The 22,880-nt window shown below is 41.8% G+C and overlaps 1 protein-coding gene across 7 annotated transcripts in view; it reads right to left on the bottom strand.

Annotated features, from left to right (window-relative positions):
- LOC111952586 (polyamine-transporting ATPase 13A3) overlaps positions 1-16,020 on the bottom strand; it is a 70,156-nt gene extending 54,136 nt beyond the window's left edge. For 5 of the 7 annotated variants that reach the window (XM_070435108.1, XM_023971416.2, XM_023971415.2 and 2 more), the window contains exon 1: positions 15,792-16,020. The gene's annotated coding sequence lies outside the window, so the exon portion shown is untranslated. The remainder of the gene's footprint in view (positions 1-15,791) is intronic. The other 2 variants (XM_023971413.1, XM_023971414.2) reach the window with 2 other exon arrangements.
- Positions 16,021-22,880: the final 6,860 nt, after the last annotated feature.

The raw sequence follows: 22,880 nt of genomic DNA on the forward strand, positions 1-22,880 counted from the left end.
GTTCAAATCCCCGAACTGACAAGGTACAAATCTGTCGTTCTGCCCCTGAACAAGGCAGTTAACCCACTGTTCCTAGGCCGTCATTGAAAATAAGAATTTGTTCTTAACTGACTTGCCTAGTTAAATAAAGTTAAAATTAAATTAAAATATGAGTAAGTACCTTTTAATTGTTATATTCAAAATATAATAAGAAATAGGCCTTTAAATGTGGTCATTTTATATAAACGATTTATTCACTGAATTTACAGAAAATGTGCTATATTGTGATATATTCATTTCATATAACGATACATATCGGAATATGAGATTTTGGCCATATTGCCCTACTTTCAAATGTGCTGAGGTGTACTGAGATACTTGTTTGCCAACAGCATCAGATGTATATATTCATATGTATAGCCTACGTGGCTGATATATCACAACCATCCGGCCCCTCCAACCTGATTAGTCACCTTCATGTGATTCATCCACAGACTGGGACTCTGTTCAGTCTTTACCCAGCAGGTTTGTTTTGTATTCTTTAACATTTTTGTCCTAAATGTCACGAGCAAGTTTGTTCTCAGGATGAAAACAGTTGTGATGGCAGCCGGGCAGATTTGTACACGCCACTCTATGGTTGAGCACTCTCTGTCATCAAGGAGGCTTTTCTTAGGCAGCAGCAGCAACAATTCAGCCAGCATACATTTCAAAACAACCTGAATGAAAGGCTTGACTTCAGGGAAACCAAGCCTTCAAAAACCAGTAACTCAGCTATTTGGATGGCTCAGACGAGACAGACGCCAGTCCTTCTCTTCCCTCTCCTGTTCTTGGACACTGGGAGAGAATAGCTAACAATAAGCCCTGACCTAATGACGGCGGTCATAATTCATGGAAGCATTTGGAGGAAAAGTGTTTTGTTGCAGTCATGCTCTCAACTCAATATGCTTTCTTTATCACTTCCCCTCCTAATCACAGGGCTTTGTTCCCGGCCATGCTAACATTCAGTGGTAGATCACCCCCCGCCAGTGGCCTTGGGCTTGGTCACCTGCTCTCAGATCAGCTCTGGCCAGGACCCTGGACCCCCTGCCTCGACTCGCAGGTCAGCTCTGCCTTGGCTTTTGTTCTAGTGTGAACCCCCCTCTTGATAGAGCCTCTACTGAGCCAAATACCAGACAAGGTACTGTGAAATCCATGGTTGCAATTCATGTGTCCCTCTCTCGACTGTACATTTTGCGGTATGAGTTTAATTAAAAAAGAGCAATCATTTCTGTTAAACAGGTGCAATTAAAGTTGAATTGATTGTATACAAGTTTAAAATGTATCTTAGTTGTCTAGAGGTGAAGTAGAAAATAAATGTTAAAAAGCTTAACGTTTTAACAGAAAATAAAGAGCACCGGCCTTTTGCAAATGTATATATAGTGCTGAACTCAATCCCAACCTGTCAAAACAACATGACTCACCTAGTCAAACTCACCTTAAGATGCAGTAGGACTCCCTAACTCTAAGCCATAGCCCAAAGTCGTAGTCAGGTCTCACTCAATCTTATTAGTGTCAAGATGAGGGACTCAAGTAATCCTAAGTGGAGACCGCTCAAACTCTATATCTCAGAACAGACAAGACCATGGAGCTAATGTTAGAGATGGCATTCATACACCAACCAGGACGGGGGGGGGGGGGGGGGGGAAGTACAATATATAATAAATAAAAAAATAAGAGATGAGATCAGGGGGTGAGGTTAAAAAGGTCCAATGCAGCCATTATCTCAATATCAAATCATTTCTGGGTAACAAGTACCTTACTCTGTTTCCAATTAAAATGGTCAAAAATAAAGCAATTTCTCAAGCAAGAATTTTCCTGGGAGTGGTATGAGTGGAGGTGAGAAAAATGAAAACTAGATGTTATTGGCAGAGGTTCGGAACTCTTTCTTATTGGTCTATTAACTAATTTAACACCTGGTGTCACCAGGCAGGCCAAAACTCCATCCTACCAGGCAGAAATTTTAGGCAGTCTTCAAAACAGGGAAGTGTGGAAATATATAAAACACAGAAAAATAGTTTGACTGCACTGGGCCCTAAAGGAGAATCCTGAGATGACACCCTGGTTAGAGGTGTGTGTAGGCCAGGAGGTGTGTGTAGGGCAGGAGAGAGGAACCCATAGAGGAGAAGACAAAAACAAAATGTAGACATCAAAACGGCCGTGGAGCCCTAAATCAGGCCACATGCTCCTGGATTGGCCGTGGCATGGCCCTACAGCCTGGGAAAAACTGCTGATAACACCCTCAGAGATTAAGCAATATTTTTACATAAGAGACACACGCTTCTTGGCACGGAATATCCCTCGGAACGGCAAGTGTAGGTCCTCGGAACAAACCGAGGAACTCTTTATGAATTAATTTTGTAATACAAAAAACACGAGGTAATGACTTCCCTCTGATCCTGAACTAGCTAGCTAGATCTCTAGGTAAGTGCCTTTCAAGGAGAGACATGCTTGATAAGCACTTCAAAGTGGAAGGAGGTCCACATATCACAAGTCTATGTCCACATGCAACAGTGAGGCTATAAAACCCACTGGGTTTAGTGAGTATACATGTGAGGACTCAACCCTAGGGATATCGTTTCAGCGTGCCATAACATCTCACTTCAATGTTCAGTCCTTGAGGGCACAAGTTTGGACTCCTCGTTTTGGCAGAAAAGCTTGTCTCTCTGGTTCACGCCGCTGTGCAAAATTTCACGGTTGTTTCTATTTTAAATCGAAAGCTCTTAATCACGCTCTAAGTGATGGGGGTTGCTGGTTTGTCTTGGGCTTGGAGGTAAACCGCAGGGCCGGGACTAGAAAGGCCTCCCTATCTGCAACGTGGCCCGGTGGCTCGGAGTGCAAACAGTGCCGGGCTGCTGAAGGGACTTGCAGCATGTAAGAATATTTATCGTCCCAACTCCAGACCAACATTGGCAGACCTTCTGTCATAGGCTGCTGTATTTCACCTCACCTGTGAAACGTACACAGGCCTCGGCTCAAAGGCCTAGGGGAGATTGGCGCCGCGCTTCCCAAGCCTTCACTAACCACCTACAAATCTCCAGTTTGGCCAGGACATCCTGTATGCATTTGAAAATGCCAGAAAGCAGGGAGTTCAGGGGTCAACTGGGCAAGGTCAATAAGAGGCATTTCTAACCGTGATCCTGAACCCTGCAGCCAGACGCAGAAAAACAACAAGGTACTGGTCTTTACATCCTGAGAATGAAATAGACATTATCAATGGGATACAAATCAAGGCGAAAAATGATGCTGAAGAGCCTTGCATCAAGATTCTCTGCAGTTGGAGCATTCATGAGGAAACTAAGGTGAAAACTTAGAAGGCCAAGAGGAGACTGTCAAGTCTTAACTTAAACTAAAGCTGATACAGCCAGGCTAATCTCCTATTATCAAAGATTTAGCCTACCTCCAAGATGCCTCATCACAGAAAATAAAAATAAATATAGGCTAGTAGAAATAATTTTATTCCTCCCAAGCAGTTTAGCTATTTTTTCAAATAAACGCATTTCCTGTTCACTTTTATCCTAAGGTTTACTCGAGTTCCTTGATTTGGGGTAAACCCTAATTTCCTTAACTTCTTATGGCTGCAATCCCGGTAACGGGATGATTTGACAACATCCAGTGAAAGTGCAGGGCGCCAAATTCAAAACAGAAATCTCATAATTAAAATTCATCAGACATACATGTGTCTTATACCATTTTAAAGGTAATCTTGTTGTTAATCCCACCAAAGTGTCCGATTTCAAATATGCTTTTCAGCGAAAGCACTACAAACGATTATGTTAGGTCACACCAAACCACAATAAGCACAGCCATTTTTCCAGCGAAAGATAGTCACAAAAAGCAGAAAGAGATAAAAATGAATCACTAACCTTTGATGATCTTCATCAGATGACACTCATAGGACATCATGTTACACAATAGATTATGTTTTGTTCGATAATGTGCATATTTATATCCACAAATCTCGGTTTACATTGGCGCCATGTTCAGAAATGCCTCCAAAATATCCGGAGAAATTGCAGAGAGCCATGTCAAATAACAGAAATACTCATCATAAACTTTGATGAAAGATACATGTTTTACACAGAATTAAAGATACACTTGTTCTTAATGCAACCGCTGTCGGATTTAAAAAAAACTTTACGTAAAAAGCACACCATGCAATAATCTGAGACAGCGCTCAGATTTAACAACATTTCTCCGCCATGTTGGAGTCAACAGAAATACGAAATTACATCCGAAATATTCCCTTACCTTTGATCATCTTCATCAGAATGCACTCCCAGGAATCCTAGTTCCACAATAAATCGTTGTTTTGTTCGATAATGTCCATTACTTATGTCCAAGTAGCTACCATGTGTAGTACACATGTCCAAACGCTCGCGCAAATGCAGGCAAACATCGAACGAAAACTTCAAAAAGTTGTATTACAAGTCGAATAAACTGGTCAAACTAAGTAGAGAATCAATCTTCAGGATGTTGTTATCATATATATCCAATAACGTTCCAACCGGAGCATTCCTTCTGTCTGTAGAAGTTATGGAACGCAAGGCGATATCATGAGAAATGCGCGTGACCAGGAACTGGCAATCTGCCAGACCACTGACTCATTCCCCTCACATCCGGCCCCACAACACAGTAAACTTCATTCAACGTTCTACCGACTGTTGACATCTAGTGGAAGGCGTAGGAAGTGCAAACAGATCCATATATTACAGGGAATTGAATAGGCGATGAGTTTAACATCGACCAGCCTCAGAATTCTCACTTCCTGTTTGGATTTTTTCTCAGGTTTTTGCCAGCCATATGAGTTCTGTTATACTCACAGACATAATTCAAACAGTTTTAGAAACTTCAGAGTGTTTTCTATCCAATACTAATAATAATATGCATATATTAGTAACTGGGACTGAGGGGCAGGCCGTTTACTCTGGGCACCTTTCATCCAAGCTACTCAATACTGCCCCTGCAGCCAGTTGGCTGCACCAAGTGAAGGCCAGAAATGACTCAAGGAGTAAATGCTCCAGGGAGAGAGGTCTCATGATGATTTGTCATTTCAAAGAGTGACTCATCCTTCCCAATTGAAGGATGATTGTGACAATATAATCCTCATAATCATAGTATCATATCCCTGAAAGGGAATAGTGAATCAGTCAGTAGTAAAAACCCGCTATGGGTCAACAGAACCTACAGCATCATATTTAGTTTGGCCAGTCTTAGCCATGACCGGTGAACCACCACAGGAAAGGTCAGACTCATACTTAAAGCCACACAAACAATGGGTTAATCATTGGTATGACAGCACCTCTGGACAGTTAGAGGAGAAATACCATTAACAATATCTGCCTTAGTTAGGCTAGACTTGACCATATTTCTAAAATGACAAACTAGGCAGGCAAAAGCAGTGAGGGAGGAGCACCCTTCTTAAAGCTAACATTAAATATGCGCTGCTCAGTCATGTTGTCAACAACAGAGCAGGATACATTTTCAGAAACATAGAACATATCTTTTCGATAAAACATGTTTGAAATGTCAAATTAGTCTTTATCTGCCTTCCCAATAAAAACTATCAAAAGCAATCATTTTTGAATTTGAAAACACAGAATCCTACTCATTACTCTGAATGCATTTGTTTTGAGTAGACATCACAATCGGCTAAAACAGGCCACCTGGCTCACGCCCGGGAGGCAGCCCGGTTCCAAAATAAGATTATACCATGTAGGCATACAGTATCAAAGGATATTGATACTGTATGCCTACTAATACAAAGAGCAAAAAAAATGTAAGGAACCGGAAAGAAAGTTGCGCATATTATATTTTTGCAGAGTTCCATATAGTTCTCCAATTCCTTCTATTCAACCTTCATTCATTGCTTTTACATTGATCATATCTACTAGAAAAACACCCACAGATTTCTATACACTCATGGATAATGTTTATTCTCAAGCCCTGAAGAGCATTTCAATGGACAAAAGAAAATATGCTATGTCACAAAACATGACCACTACGTCACTTCCACAGAAGTAGAATGTGGTTTAGCCAACAGGAACAATAAGCTAGCCTACTTAACTAGAAACAACTGTTGGCTTTAATTGATTTTTCATTATCATTCAATTTGAATAAGAATCCAGATTCAACAATGAAAGAATGTCCCACAAAATGTGAACTAATTTAAAAGAGAGTAATGTATTTGACAGAAAAATGCAGATAATTTCCAAACCAAGCTGTATCAGTCTTAAAAATCTAAATACAATTCAACCATCAAGCTTAAAATCATGGGAAGAAATGATTTACCAATGATGTCTAACCTGCATCAAACCAGTGTGTAGTACAGAGTAACTATCGCTGTAACAAAAACGGAGAAAGCATAGTATACACTACAGAAGAAACATTGATATGACTAACTGGCACTGACTATCATCCAATCAAAAACAAAAAACTATAATGAACATTGGGGTTCAGTGTTTGGGTAGTGTCAACTGTCATTCAAAAAGCTGGCCATCAGTTGTGAAAGCTATAGCTAGCTGACTGACTTGACAGGTAGCTGAGCTGGCAAGTTCACTTGTTTACAGCTGAGAGAAAACTGCCAGAAGACATCTAACAATCAAGTTTACCTCCCCATTCTCCAGCTGACAACTCTCGAGTTACATTGTTGAATGATTTCTAGTGCTCCCACTGAGTCAGTCAGTACATGGAAAAGAGAATAACGTTGGTCACACTTACTTATAATCATTATTTAAAATCGCTTATTCACATCCTGGGCCGTGTGATGTTGCGCTGTCTGTGTATGACCCATCTTGTGGCAAATCCTAATCATTCTGCGATGATGGAATGCACATGTAGACCGGCCAGTGAGCCAGACAGCGACGATACATTTGGAAAGTATTCCGACTCCTTATATTTTGTCACGTTACAGCCTTATTCTAAAATGGATTAAAAATGTATTTTCTCCCCCCTCAATCTACACACAACACCCCATAATGACAAAGCAAAAACAAGTTTAGAAAGTTTTGCAAATGTATTTTTTATTTTATGAAATCACATTTATATAAGTACACAGAACCATTAATCAGTAATTGGTTGAAGCACCTTTGGCAGCAATTACAGCCTCGATTCTTCTTGCGTATGAAGCTACAAGCTTGGTACACCAGTATTTGGGGAGATAATCCCATTCTTCTCTGCAGAACAAAAGGTTCTACAGCTGCACCATCGAGGGCATCCTGACGGGTTGCATGAGTGCCTGGTATGGCAACTGCTCGGCCTCCGACCGCAAGGCACTACAGAGGGTAGTGCGTACGGCCCAGCACATCACCGGGGCCAAGCTTCCTGCAATCCAGGACCACTATACCAGGGGGTGTCAGAGGAAGGCTCTAATAATTGTCAGACTCCACCCACCCTAGTCACAGACTGTTCTCTCTGGTACCGCATGGCAAGTGGTACCGGAGCGCAAAGTCTAGGTCCAAAGGGCTTCCAGACTATTTGCTTTGCACCCCATTTTACTTGTTACTGTTATTATCAATGCATAGTCACTTGAATAACTCCACCTACATGTACATATTACCGCAATTACCTTGATTAACCGGTTTCCCCGCACATCGACTCTGTACCGGTACCCCCTGTATATAGCCTCGCTAGTGTTATTTTACTGCTGCTCTAAGTATTTCTTACTTTTATTGCTTATATTTCTAACAACTGCATTGTTGGTTAAGGGCTTGTAAGTAAGCATTTCACTGTAAGATCTACACCTGTTGTATTCGGCGAGTGTGACAAATAAAATTTGATTTTGAGATCCTCAAGCTCTGTCAGGTTGGATGAGGAGCGTTGTTGCACAGCTATTTTCCGGTCTCTCTAGATATGTTCGATCAGGTTCAAGTCCGGGCTCTGGTTGGGACACTTCAGAGACTTGTCCCGAAACCACTCCTGCATTGTCTTGGCTGTGTGTTTAGGGTCGTTGTCCTGTTGGAAGGTGAACCTTCACCCTAGTCTGAGGTCCTGAGCGCTCTGGAGCAGGTTTTCATCAAGGATCTCTCTGTACTTTGCGCCGTTCAGCTTTCCCCTCGATCCTGACCAGTCACCCAGTCCCTGCCGCAGATAAACATCCCCACAGCATGATGCTGCCACCACGCTTCACCGTAGGGAAGGTATTGGCCAGATGATGAGCGGTTCCTGGTTTCCTCCAGATGTGACACTTGGCATTCAGGCCAAAGAGTTCAATCTTGGTTTCATCAGATCAGAGAGTCTTGTTTCTCATGGTCAGAGTCCTTTCGGTGCCTGTTGGCAAACTCCAAAGCAGCTTTTACCGAGTGGCTTCATCTGGCACTCTACAATAAAAGGCCTGCAGAGATGATTGTTCTTCCTTCTGGAAGGTTCTCCCATCTCCACAGAGGAACTCGGGTTCTTGGTCACCTCCCAAGGTCCTTCTCCCGATTGCTCAGTTTGGCCTGGCGGCCAGCTTTAGGAAGAGTCTTGGTGGTTCCAAACTTCATCCATTTAAGAATGATGGAGGCCACTGTGTTCTTAGAGTCCTTCAATGCTGCTGAAATGTTTTGCTACCCTTCCTCGGAACTGTTCCTTAACACAATTCTGTCACAGAGCTCTACGGACAATTCCTTCAACCTCGTGGCTTGGTTTTCACTCTTGACATATACTGTCAACTGTCGGACCTTATGTAGACAGGTGTGTGCCTTCCCAAATCATGTCCAATCAATTGAAATTACCACAGGTGGACTCCAAGTTGTAGAAACGTCTCATGGACGATCAATGGAAACAGGAAACACCCGAGCTCAAATTCAAGTCTCATTACAAAAGGGTCTAAATAATTATGTAAATGTAAAATTTCATTTATTATAAAAAAAAATTTTTACCTGTTTTTTCCTTTGTCATTATGGGATAGTGTGTAGATTGACGGGAAAAGGGGTTCTGAACACTTTCCAAATGCACTGTATATCTACAAACACACACACTGCTCGTCCTAATATTTATACATTTCTTAATCCCTTATTTTACTTTTAGATGTGTGTATTGTTAGATATTACTGCACTGTTGCAGCTAGGAACACAAGTATTTCGCTACACCCGCAATAAAATCTACCAAATAAACTCAGCAAAAAAAGAAAATGTCCCATATTCAGGACCCTGTCTTTCCAAGATAATTTGTAAAAATCCAAATAACTTCACAGATCTTCATTGTGAAGGGTTTAAAACACTGTTTCCCATGCTTGTTCAATGAACCATAAACAATGAACATGCACCTGTGAAACAGTCGTTAAGACACTACCGGCTTACAGACGGTAGGCAATTAAGGTCACAGTTATGAAAACTTAGGACACTAATGAGGCCTTTCCTACTGACTCTGAAAATCACCAAAAGAAAGATGCCCAGTGTCCCTGCGTGAACATGCCTTTGGCATGCTGCAAGGAGGCATGAGGACTGCAGATGTGGCCAGGGCAATAAATTGCAATGTTCGTACTGTGAGACAACTAAGACAGCGATACTGTCTCCCTGGACGGACAGCTGATCGTCCTCGCAGTGGTAGACCACGTGTAACAACACATGCACAGGATCGGTACATCCGAACATCACACCTGCGGGACAGGTACATTATGGCAACAACAACTGCCCGAGTTACACCAGGAATGTACAATCCCTCAATCTGTGCTCAGGCTGTCCGCAATAGGCTGAGAGAGGCTGGACTGAGAGCTTGTAGGCATGTTGTAAGGCAGGTACTCACCAGACATCACCGGCAACAAAGTCACCTATGGGCACAAACCCACCGTCGCTGGACCAGACAGGACTGGCAAAAAGTGCTCTTCACTGACAAGATGCAGTTGTCTCACCAGGGGCGATTGTCTGATTCGCGTTTATCGTCAAAGAAATGAGCGTTACACTGAGACATGTACTCTGGAGCGGGATCGATTTGGAGGTGGACGGTTCGTCATGGTCTGGGGCGGTGTGTCACAGCATCATCGGACTGAGCTTGTTGTCACTGCAGGCAATCTCAACGCTGTGCGTTACAAGGAAGACAACCTTCTCTCTCATGTGGTACCCTTCCTGCAGGCTCATCCTGACATGACCCTCCAGCATGATAATCCCACCAGCCATACTGCTCGTTCTGTGCATGATTTCCTGCAAGACAGGAATGTCCTTGTTCTGCCATGGCCAGTGAAGAGCCCGGACCTCATTGAGCACGTCTGGGAGCTGTTGGATCGGAGGGTGAAGGCAAGGGCCATTCCCCCCAGAAATGTCCGGGAACTTGCAGGTGCCTTGGTGGAAGAGTGGGGTAACATCTCACAGCAAGAACTGGCAAATCTGGTGCAGTCCATGAGGAGATGCACTGCAGTACTTAATGCAGCTGGTGGCCACACCAGATACTGACTGTTACTTTTGACCCCCCCTTTGTTCAGGGACACATCATTCCATTTCTGTTAGTCACATGTCTGTGGAACTTGTTCAGCTTATGTCTCAGTTGTTAAATCTTATGTTCATATAAATATTTACACATGTTAAGTTTGCTGAAAATAAACACAGTTGACAGAGGACGTTTCTTTTTTGGCTGAGTTTATGTGTATGCGACCAATAACATTTTATTTGATTTATTCTGGACACATTCTTAACAGTTTGGCCTGTCAATCCATCCCTGTCGGTTGGATTGTCAGGGTGTAGCAGGCTATTTGAGAGAGTCACAGAGTTGGTAGGGTTTCAGACTAGAGGTCGACCGATTATGATTTCTAAACGCCGATACTGATTATTGGAGAATCAAAAAAAGCCGATTCCGATTAAATCGGACGATTTATATATTTTTTTATTTGTAATAATGACAATTACAACAATACTGAAGGAACACTTATTTTAACTTAATATAATACATAAATAAAATAAATTTAGCCTCAAATAATGAAACATGTTCAATTTGGATTAAGTAATGCAAAAACAAAGTGTTGGAGAAGAAAGTAAAGTGTGCCATGTAAAAAAGCTAACGTTTAAGTTCCTTGCTCAGAACATGAGAACATATGAAAGCTGGTGGTTTCTTTTAACATGAGTCTTCAATATTCCCAGGTAAGAAGTTTCAGGTTGTAGTTATTATAGGAATTATAGGACTATTTCTCTATACCATTTGTATTTCATATACCTTTGACTATTGGATGTTCTTATAGGCACTATAGTATTGCCAGTGTAACAGTATAGCTTCCGTCCCTCTCCTCGCCCCTACCTGGGCTTGAACCAGGGACACATCGACAACAGCCAGCATCGTTACCCATCGCTCCACAAAAGTCGCGGCCCTTGCAGAGCAATGGGAACAACTACTTCAAGGTATCAGAGCGAGTGACGTCACCGATTGAAACGCTATTAGCGCGCACCCCGAATAACTAGCTAGCCATTTTACATCGGTTACACCAGCCTAATAATCTCGGGAGTTGATAGGCTTGAAGTCATAAACAGCTCAATGCTTGAAGCACAGCGAAGAGCTGCTGGCAAACACAGTAAAGTGCTGTTTGAATGAATGTTTACGAGCCTGCTGCTGCCTACCACCGCTCAGTCACACTGCTCTATCAAATCATAGACTTAATTATAACATAATAACACACAGAAATACGAGCCTTAGGTCATTAACTAAATAGGCAGGTTTATATATACTTGTGTATTGATTTTAAAAGAAAGGCGTTGATGTTTATGGTTAAGTACACATTGGTGCAACAACAGTGCTTTTTTCACGAATGCGCTTGTTAAATCATCACCAATTTGGGGAAGTAGCCTATGATTCAAATAGAAATTAACAGGCACCGCATCAATAATATGCAACGCAGGACAAGCTAGATAAACTAGTAATATCATCAACCATGTGTAGTTAACTAGTGATTATGTTAAGATTGATTGTTTTTTATAAGATAAGTTTAATGCTAGCTAGCAACTTAGCTTGGCTCCTTTCTGCACTCGCGTAACAGGAAGTCAGCCTGCCACGCAGTCTCCTCGTGGAGTGCAATGTAATCGTCCACAATCGGTGTCCAAAAATGCTGATTACCGATTGTTAGGAAAACTTGAAATCGGCCCTAATTAATCTGCCATCCCGATTAATCGGCCGACCTCCATTTCAGACCTATCAATCGATCACTATGGGTGGGATTTTCAGGGAAGGGGACGGGATGTTTAAGAGTCACAGGTTTGTTAGGGTTTCAGACCTGTTATTTAATTATTGGGGGTGGGATTTTCAGGGGAAGGGAAATAGGTTAGTAGTCTAGTCATTTAAACACTTTCTCCCCAATAGGCTTGTGCGGTAACGAGACTGTCATACCGGGATGTTCGGTAATATTGGCACTGAACACAAGGGGCGCTGTTATCAAACCCCACTAATATTCTGTAATCCGAAGGTTAGCAATGCTAACAAGTATACTGAACAAAAACAAACACGAAACAATTTAAAAGATTTTACTGAGTTACAGTTCCTATGAGGAAATCAGTCAATTGAAATAAATTCATTAGTCCCTAATCTACGGATTTCACATGATTGGGAATACAGATCTGATCAAAATGGGCCTCAGGATCACGTCACGCTATTTTTGTGCATTCAAATTGCCACCGATAAAATGCAATTTTGTTTGTTGTCCGAAGCTCATGCCTGCCCATACCATAACCTCACAGCCACCATGGGGCACTCTGTTCACAACATTGACATCAGCAAACCTCTCGCCCACAAAACGCCATACACATGGTCTGCGGTTGTGAGGCCAGTTGGATGTACTGACAAATTCTCTAAAACAACATTTGAGGCAGCTTATGGTAGAGAAATAAACATTGAATTCTCTGGCAACAGCTCTGCTGGACATTCCAGGAGTCAGCATGCCAATTGCACGCTCCCTCAAAACTTGAGACACCTGTGGCATTGTGTTGTGTGACAAAACTGCACATTTTAGAGTGGCCTTTTAGGTGCACCTGTGTAATGATCATGCTGTTTAATCAGCTCCTTGATATGCCACACCTGTCAGGTAGATGGATTATCTTAGCAAAGGAGTAATGCTCATTAACAGGGATGCAGTTCCACAGATGATGCAATCTCAATTGCACTCCACACTGCCCTTTCCCACCTGGACAAAAGGAACACCTATGTGAGAATGCTATTCATTGACTACAGCTCAGCGTTCAACACCATAGTACCCTCAAAGCTCATCACTAAGCTAAGGAACCTGGGACTAAACACCTTCCTCTGCAACTGGATCCTGGACTTCCTGACGGGCCGCCCCCAGGTGGTGAGGGTAGGTAGCAACACATCTGCCACGCTGATCCTCAACACTGGAGCTCCCCAGGGGTGCGTGCTCAGTCCCCTCCTGTACTCCCTGTTCACCCACGACTGCATGGCCAGGCACGACTCCAACACCATCATTAAGTTTGCAGATGACACAACAGTGGTAGGACTGATCACCGACAACGACGAGACAGCCTATAGGGAGGAGGTCAGAGACCTGTCCGGGTGTTGCCAGAATAACAACCAATCCCTCAACGTAACCAAGACTAAGGAGATGATTGTGGACTACAGGAAAAGGAGCACCGAGCACGTCCCCATTCCCATTGACGGGGCTGTAGTGGAGCAGGTTGAGAGCTTCAAATTCCTTGGTGTCCACATCAACAACAAACTAGAATGGTCCAAACACACCAAGACAGTCGTGAAGAGGGCACGACAAAGCCTATTCCCCCTCAGGAAACTAAAAAGATTTGGCATGGGTCCTGAGATCCTCAAAAGGTTCTACAGCTGCAACATCGAGAGCATCCTGACTGGTTGCATCACTGCCTGGTACGGCATCTGCTCGGCCTCCGACCGCAAGGCACTTCCGAGGGTAGTGCGTACGGCCCAGTACATCACTGGGGCAAAGCTGCCTGCCATCCAGAACCGCTACACCAGGCGGTGTCAGAGGAAGGCCCTGAAAATTGTCAAAGAACCCAGCCACCCCAGTCATAGACTGTTCTCTCTACTAATGCATGGCAAGCGGTACCGGAGTGCCAAGTCTAGGACAAAAAGGCTTCTCAACAGTTTTTACCCCCAAGCCATAAGACTCCTGAATAGGTAACCAGAAGGTTACCCGGACTATTTGCATTGTGTTCCCCCCCCCCAACCCCTCTTTTACGCTGCTGCTATTCTCTGTTGATCTTATATGCATAGTCACTTTCATTCATACATTCATGTACATACTACCTCAATTGGCCCGACCAACCAGTGCTCCCACACATTGTCCATGTTGCGTTTATATTTTTGTTCAGTGTACATGTACAATTCCATAGAGAATGCTAACTAAATGCTAATGTGCACTTTGCAAACATTTTGTAGAGCTTCTGACCTAAACTATACAAGTATATGTAAATAATAATGTTCTTAACTGTTTTGCCGAAATTTAAATTAAAAAAATTATAATAAGTTACTCAAAAATGCTACTCACAGTTTGCTGCACACGCAAAACAAATAATAGGCAGCAAGGCTCTTGATCTACGAGGAGATTCTATGCTGTTACCAAGCAAATGTTTGATTTAGGACATAACTAACCACATAACTAGATAGCTAACTACCTACTAAATTAGCAAACCAAAATGCACATCTGCAGAGCATTTAGCACATTTTAGACAGTTAACTTAATAGTTATAAGATATCTAGCTGGCAAAAATGTAGCTGTGAATTCATTACAGTAATTAGATCACCTGGCGCATGCTGCACAACAGTGAGTGACTCACAAGGCTCCGGACAAACACCACGTGACATGTGACTGGGGACTACCGTAAGCTTCATAATATTGTGACAAAGGAAATTTAGAACGCAATGTTCTTTATCTCCTAACGTATTGTGCAAGTTGACTGCAGGTATTTACTTAAAGTACATATAAGTATTCAAATGTATAAAAAAAAAAATTGTATTGAAAAAACATCCTGTGGCTTTTTGCAAATATCTCTGTATACAGTATATAATGTTTACCAAAAAAGGCTATTTTCCAGTATAATTTGTGGCTAAACCTAAGAAAAATTGTTGTGTTCCGTTCATAAATATGGATTCCCCCTGTTATTAAGAAACTGTGTTGAAATGTTTACACTAAAATTTTCTGGGGGGGACACACTCTCCCAAGCTTTTGCACCCCCACTTTCAGACAAAGTTAGGCACCCATGCACTACCTACCTAGTAAGTAACAAAAGCAAATGCTTGTGTTATTTAATGTTAGTCATCTTAGTGACTTTAGACAAAGCAGTGATGAACTGCATACAATAGCAGCTAAAACATTTTTTCGCTAGCTAACCAAGTAACCTTAACTAACTAATGTTCTCAGATAATAGGGAGAGGGGGACCAACATGACAGAGTAACAAAGCTAGCTCGCTCATAGAAATTAAATGAGCTCGATGAATAACTAGCTTAAGACGCTCGTTCTAGTTTAGCTGTCAATGTGAAACACAGGAGAGACACCAAACGGACTGGAGGAATCCCCATTTCGTGATACACAAGAACTGGCTACACTACTATGGTATGGCTGAGCATGACTGACACTGTGGCTAGTTGCTAACGTTAGCTTTCTTAGGCTGCGTTTAGACAAGCAGCCCAATTCAGAATTTTTATCTCACTAATTTGTCTTTAGACTAAACAGATCAGTTCTGAAAAAGAGCTGATGTGAATGTAATTGGTCAAAAGAACAATTAGTGGAAAAATATCAGAATTGGACTGCCTGTTTAAACGCAGCCTTTTAGCTCGCTAGCAAGCAAGCAATCTCCAACACATGGAGTAATGTGGAGAGCTCAAATTAAATAAAGACACTTACCAGAACCACCTGGACTCTTTGACGATCACCTGAGAGTCATAGTAAGACGAGAGCAGCTGTTTTCAAAAAGAAAAACGTTGTTGCAGAGAAGTATAGCTAGCTAGCTGGCTATATATATTTTATATCGAATGTAGTCACCTCACAATTAAATGTTGACAGCTCAGTGAAACAACGAATGAGGCGTCGAATTAACTGCCTGAAACTTCCTCACTTACTAAGAGGAAGTGAGGGCGTGAGGCACAGGATATGAGATCACGAAAGAACATACGCGATTATAAACTCCGTGGTCAAATAGCGCACATATTTTTGCCTTATATTATCATCACAATATCTTCATTCACCTCGCTGGGGTCACATTTGTTGTATTTAAACATTACAATCTACATGTCATACATGCTTGTACGTCGGCATGCATACCCCACAGCATGGAAGGGTGTTTTCCATTCATGATTCCATCTGACTAGGTGTGTTCCTCTTGCATGAAATATTATTGTATAAATAACATGGATACATTCAAGACCAGACAATATAGCTTAATTGCTTGAACAAGGCAATTTCTTGTATTTTACTTTGGATGGCAGAACATTATGAGATCTATTGAAACTACCGAGAACAGTCTGTCATAGCATATGACGAGCAAAAACTCATACAGTTTAGACCGGCTATAATATCTCTCTTCCCTCAGAGCGAGCGATCAATGACGTACTCACCAATCCTAAAGAAAAACAAGAAAGCCCATTCAGGACTGCTGCTTCAGATGTTCTAATCCTTGCTCCCAGTCAGTTGTGCAAACAGAATTCCAACTATTTATATGGAAGGACAGTTTGTTTTAATTTTCCCTAGTCTCAGAAGGGAAAATGATCAACCTCAGGCCCTGGCACCTCACAGCCCAGAGGCTGGGCAATGCCAGCTCAGCATTCAGACTACATCAGAACACACACATATCAGAACACAAGGCACTGGCAGTGACAGGGCTTCAGGACCTGCATGTACTCTGTATGTGTGCTGTGCTGTCTCTGTTATCAGCATGTCAAAGGAGCTTGAGACAAATATGGTAATAAGCCTTTATAGATGTGCAATATAAAAGAAAATGTCATGAGGACACTGCCATTCATTGTCACGAGAATTCATGTTGATGTAGTCGAGAGGTTTTAAATTAATGGCAAATGCCTACTGTTTATCAGCAATTGCTTGGCTAGCCCTCGTTCTTATCACAGACCAATGTCTTCAGCAGACATTTCACCAAAGGAAATGTAATGGAGTGGAGAAAAATGTGCTTCACAACTTTGCTCTAATCTATGTATTGTCCTATTATCAGAACCCAGGAAAGTCACTTGAATGCCCATCAGTTAAAACAAGTCTGTGACTCTGGCACTGTACTACCCAGCCGCCAGTTCGAGAAACGGACCAGACAGGCAGGGGAGTGGGAGCTACTGGGAAGGACGGAGGAGGCCATTCCGTCTAGTCTGGCCCTTATCAGGTTTGCTGGGCCTTTTCCAGTTCAGCCCTGATAACCCGGCCTTACTAGTAAAATACAGGAAGTGAACCCTTGACCTTGCGAGGCGGCCAGGGAGTGACACTGTTTTATAAGGGGAGGTCTACGGTGACACATCCCTAATGGGTCTTGTTAGTTAGTGCAGCCCATGCAAAAGCCAGGCTGATAAGGAGTTTGGGTGTCATCCGTTTAATGAGCGGTGCAAACCCATAACAGGCAAGCTGTCTGCAAGGCCACCTGAGCATCTGAGGAGCGTTAACAACATTTGTAGTCGACACACTGACAAAGAGAATAACAAGACAGATACACGGCCATATAATGTGTCTGAGCCATTTAACCAAGTCATTCAATATTTCATTAAACAACAAACTGCTGGATCAGTGTCTAAATTGTTATGTAAACTCCACAGGACACTTATGATGGCAAACCAATAACTTAAATGACACCCAATGAAAGCATGAGACATGACAATAAAAACACAAAGTTTGATGACAGATACATTTTTTGCACTTTTATTACCTTATATAGTCACAATCCAAAACACAGATCTGACACTGTGATATAATGAGGAACTATTACCAGGTCATTCACCAGTGTTTGAAATGATCATACCACTCCAGTCACCACTCTGCTTGATATGCTCTTTATAGTCTGTCCAATGATGCCACAGAAAAAGACACCAGTGGGTTTTGGGCTTCGGTTCTTTGGTCATTCTTGCAGRGGAAACTGATACACTTTCTCTTGCTCTTTTGGCAGTTTTTTCCACTGCATTTGCTTTTTCAAAATCCCACTGGAAAGAAGACTGTTGTTTTGTTATAGGGCAGAGATACTGTTTATCAATTATGCATATTCACTATGAACGACATGTTGTTTATGTCTACATCTTAATCACATGATTGTGTTCTTGTTCTCTAGGGAAATATTCTACACTGCAATAAAAACACAACAATGTTAATTTTTTCACTTCAACCTGCAAACTGTGATACTCAATGATGTCACATGTTCAACCAATCAACTCCTCAGCCCTTGGAGAGCAGTGTACAAAATGTTGAGCCAAGCCCCTGACCAGCAGGCATCACACAGGAGACTGTAAACAGCTCCCAAAATATCAGAGCCAAGTGACGAATCCCCTATAGACTAGGCAACCATTTTGCTTGCTTCCGAGGCAGACTGGCCCTGCCTCAGTCTTTAATCAAAGATCTTTAACAGCAGAACAAATCGGGCCACAATGCAAATCTTGAACAATTCAACCCCTCCGCCTCACCCCTACCCCGCTAGAACGAGCACTCAGCAGAAATGAGCGAGAAACACAATACAAAGCAAATTCCAAACAGCTTTCTTGTGGCTGGGGTTGTTTTTAGAGTACGAAGAAACAGAGCCAGAGTCCTGTGGTGAGATTATGCAGCCGGCAAATTGCAAAAGGCCTTATTTCCTCATGGGATTTCAATGCAAGAGCAATTAGTGAAATGCAAAACGACCTAAATTATTTCAGTTAACTTCATGATTTATGCAAATTATTTCAATATCATTCAGTTGTAAAACAAAATACTTTAAATCCTTAGCCCATTTGTTCTCCAAATAAGATCAAACAACTTTACAGCTCTATGGCCTAGCCTAGAATTTAGTATTATAAAATATAAAGGTACACTACCGTTCCAAAGTTTGGGGTCACTTACAGTTGAAGTCGGAAGTTTACATACACTTAGGTTGGACTCATTAAAACTCGTTTTTCAACCACTCCACAAATTTCTTGTTAACAAACTACAGTTTTGGCAAGTCAGTTAGGACATCTACTTTGTGCATGACACAAGTAATTTGTCCAACAATTGTTTACAGACAKATTATTTCACTTATAATTTACTGTATTACAATTCCAGTGGGTCAGAAGTTTACATACACTAAGTTGACTGTGCCTTTATACAGCTTGGGAAATTCCAGAAAATTATGTCATGGCTTTATAAGCTTTTGATAGACTAATTGACATAATTTGAGTCAATTGGAGGTGTACCTGTGGATGTATTTCAAAGCCAAACTTCAAACTTAGTGTTTCTTTGCTTGACATCATGGGATAATCTAAAGAAATCAGCCAAGACCTCAGAAAATAAATGGTATACCTCCACAAGTATGGTTCATCCTTGGGAGCATTTTCCAAACGCCTGAAAGTACCATGTTCATCTGTACAAACAATAGTACGCAAGTATAAACACCATGGGACCATGCAGCCGTCATACTGCTCAGGAAGGACACGCGTTCTGTCTCCTAGAGATGAACATACTTTGGTGCGAAAAGAGCAAATCAATCCCAGAACAACAGCAAAGGACCTTGTGAAGATGCTGGAGGAAACAGGGTACAAAAGTATCTATATCCACAGTAAAACGAGTCCTATATCGACTTAACCTGAAAGGCCGCTCAGCAAGGAAGAAGCCAATGCTCCAAAACCACCAATAAAAAAGCCAGACTACGGTTTGCAACTGCACATGGGGACAAAGATCGTACTTTTTGGAGAAATGTCCTCTGGTCTGATGAAACAAAAATAGAACTGTTTGGCCATAATGACCATCGTTATGTTTGGAGGAAAAAGGGGGAGGCTTGCAAGCCGAAGAACACCATCCCAACCGTGAAGCACGGGGTGGCAGCATCATGTTGTGGGGTGCTTTGCTGCAGGAGAGACTGGTGCACTTCACAAAATTGATGACATCATGAGGAGAAAATGATGTGGCTATATTGAATCAACATCTCAAGACATCAGTCAGGAAGTTAAAGCTTGGTTGCAAATGGGTCTTCCAAATGGACAATGACCCCAAGCATACTTCCAGAGGTGTGGCAAAATGGCTTAAGGACAACAAAGTCAAGGTATTGGAGTGGCCATCACAAAGCCCTGACCTCAATCCTATAGAAAATGTGTGGGCAGAACTGAAAAAGTGTGTGCGAGCAAGGAGGCCTACAACCTGACTCATTTACACAAGCTCTGTCAGGAGGAATGAGCCAAAATTCACCCAACTTATTGTGGGAAGCTTGTGGAAGGCTACCCGAAATGTTTGACCCAAGTTAAACAATTTAAAGGCAATGCTACCAAATACTAATTGAGTGTTTGTACATTTTGACCCACTGGGAATGTGATGAAAGAAATAAGAGCTGAAATAAATCATTCACTCTACTATTATTCTGGCATTACTCATTATTAAAATTAAGTGGTGATCCTAACTGACCTAAGACAGGGATTTTTACTAGTGTTAAATTACAGGAATTGTGAAAAACGGGTTTAAATGTATTTGGCTAAGGTGTATGTAAACTTCTGACATCTGTAAATTAAACTGTACATTTTCTTGTTTTTGAAAGAAAAGCCACAATTTTGTCCATTAAAATTGATCAGAAATACAGTGTAGACATTGTTAATGTTGTAAAAGACTATTGGAGACTGCAGATTTTTTATGGAATATCTACATAGGCGTACAGAGGCCCATTATCAGGAACCATCACTCCTGTGTTCCAATGGCACATTGTGTTAGCTAATCCAGATTCATAATTTTAAAAGGCTAATTGATGATTAGAAAACCCTTTTGCAATTATGTTAGCACAGCTGAACACTGTTTGTTCTGATTAAAGAAGCAATAAAACTGGCCTTATTTAGACTAGTTGAGTATCTGGAGCATCAGCATTTGTGGGTTCGATTACAGGCTCAAAATGTCCAGAAACAAATAAGTTTCTTCTGAAACTTGTCAGTCTATTCTTGTTCTGAGAATTGAAGGCTATTCCATGCGATAAATTGCCAAGAAACTGAAGATCTCGTACAACGCTGTGTACCACTCCCTTCACAGAACAGCGCAAACTGTCTCTAACCTGAATAGAAAGAGGAGTGGGAGGCCCCAGTGCACAACTGAGCAAGAGGACAAGTACATTAGAGTGTCTAGTTTGAGAAACAGACGTCTCACAAGTCCTCAACTGGAACTTCATTAAATAGTACCCGCAAAACATCAGTCTCAATGTCAACAGTGAAGAGGCGACTCCGGGATGCTGGCCTTCTAGGCAGAGTTGCATAGAAAAAGCCCTATCTCAGACTGTCCAATAAAAATAAAAGATTAAGATGGGCAAAAGAACACAGACACTGGACAGAGGAAGATTGGAGAAAAGTGTTATGGACAGACTAATCTAAGTTTGAGGTGTTCAGATCACAAAGAACGTCATTCATGAGATGCAGAAAAAATTTAAAGATGCTGGAGGAGTGCTTGACGCCATCTGTCAAGCATTGTGGAGACAATGTGATGGTCTGGGGGTGCTTTGGTGTCGGTTAAGTGGGAGATTTATACAGGGTAAAAGGATAATGAAGAAGGAAGCCTATCACTCCATTTTGCAACACCATGCCATACCTTATGGACGGCGTTCCTACAACAGGACAATGACCCACAGCACAGCTCCAAACTATGAAATAACTATTTAGGGAAGAAGCAGTCAACTGGTATTCTGTCTATAATGGAGTGGCCAGCACAGTCACTGGATCTCAACCCTTTGAGCTGTTGTGGGAGCAGCTTGACCGTATGGTACGTAAGAAGTGCCCATCAAGCCAATCCAACTTGTGGGAGGTGCTTCAGGAAGCATGGGTGTTGAATATCTTCAGATTACCTCAACAAATTGACAACTAGAATGCCAAAAGTCTGCAAGGCTGTAATTGCTGCAAATGGAGGATTCTTTGACAGAAGAAAAGTTTGAAGGACAATTATTATTTCAATTAAAAATCATTATTTATAACCTTGTCAACTTCTTGACTATATTTCCTCTTCATTTTGCAACTCATTTCATGTATGTTTTCAAGGAAAACAAGGACATTTCTAAGTGACCCTAAACTGTTGAACGGTAGTGTAGGCAGAGGCACTGCAATAAGAATAGCACTTCAGACCTATAGGAACACATTTGGCAGGCTGCCAGCCCATCCCCATTTATAGTTGATTTGTCAGTGTTAGTGATTGAAGATTATGCAATCTGTGTAGACGGAACTGAGCGAGAGTCGTTCCCCCGCCATATTACTAAGTAATTGGACGTCTGACCTTTGTCAGACCTTGGTAAATTCTAACCAGAGGGAAAGAATAACATTTGAAATGTTAAGTAATTGGATGAAAAAAACTCAAATTCTTTCATGCCACTGCTGACAAAATGACAATGACTCAATTAAAAGCCATGTTAACTACAATATGTTCTGAACCCCTGTTTGGGCCCTACTGCTCTTTGACACACTTAGCCAGGGGAGGTTCACATCATTAGCTTTTTCCTGTTTGGTGAATAGTATAAAGTTCCAATTGTTTTCACTCACACCATTTGCAATTGTTTCAGATTAAATTACATCCTCCATGACTCTGCTTTCAGCGGAGCCACAGAGAGCTCCATTATTCTAAAGATGTGAGGGACAAAAGGGTGCCAATAGAAAATGTATTTCCCACAAGGCACTAAAGACATCGCACAATCACCACCCTAACAATTCTAAACTCTTCTCCTAATTATGAGGTTGACAGGTTGCTTATGAGTCGTTCCACATGATTTCAATCCCTTTCTGACAGCACCCCTTTCATACATGTTTGAATGTGGTAAGTGACTTTTGAATG

Source organism: Salvelinus sp. IW2-2015, linkage group LG26 (assembly GCF_002910315.2).
Source record: "Salvelinus sp. IW2-2015 linkage group LG26, ASM291031v2, whole genome shotgun sequence".
In the NCBI taxonomy this organism is placed as follows: Eukaryota; Metazoa; Chordata; class Actinopteri; order Salmoniformes; family Salmonidae; genus Salvelinus; species Salvelinus sp. IW2-2015.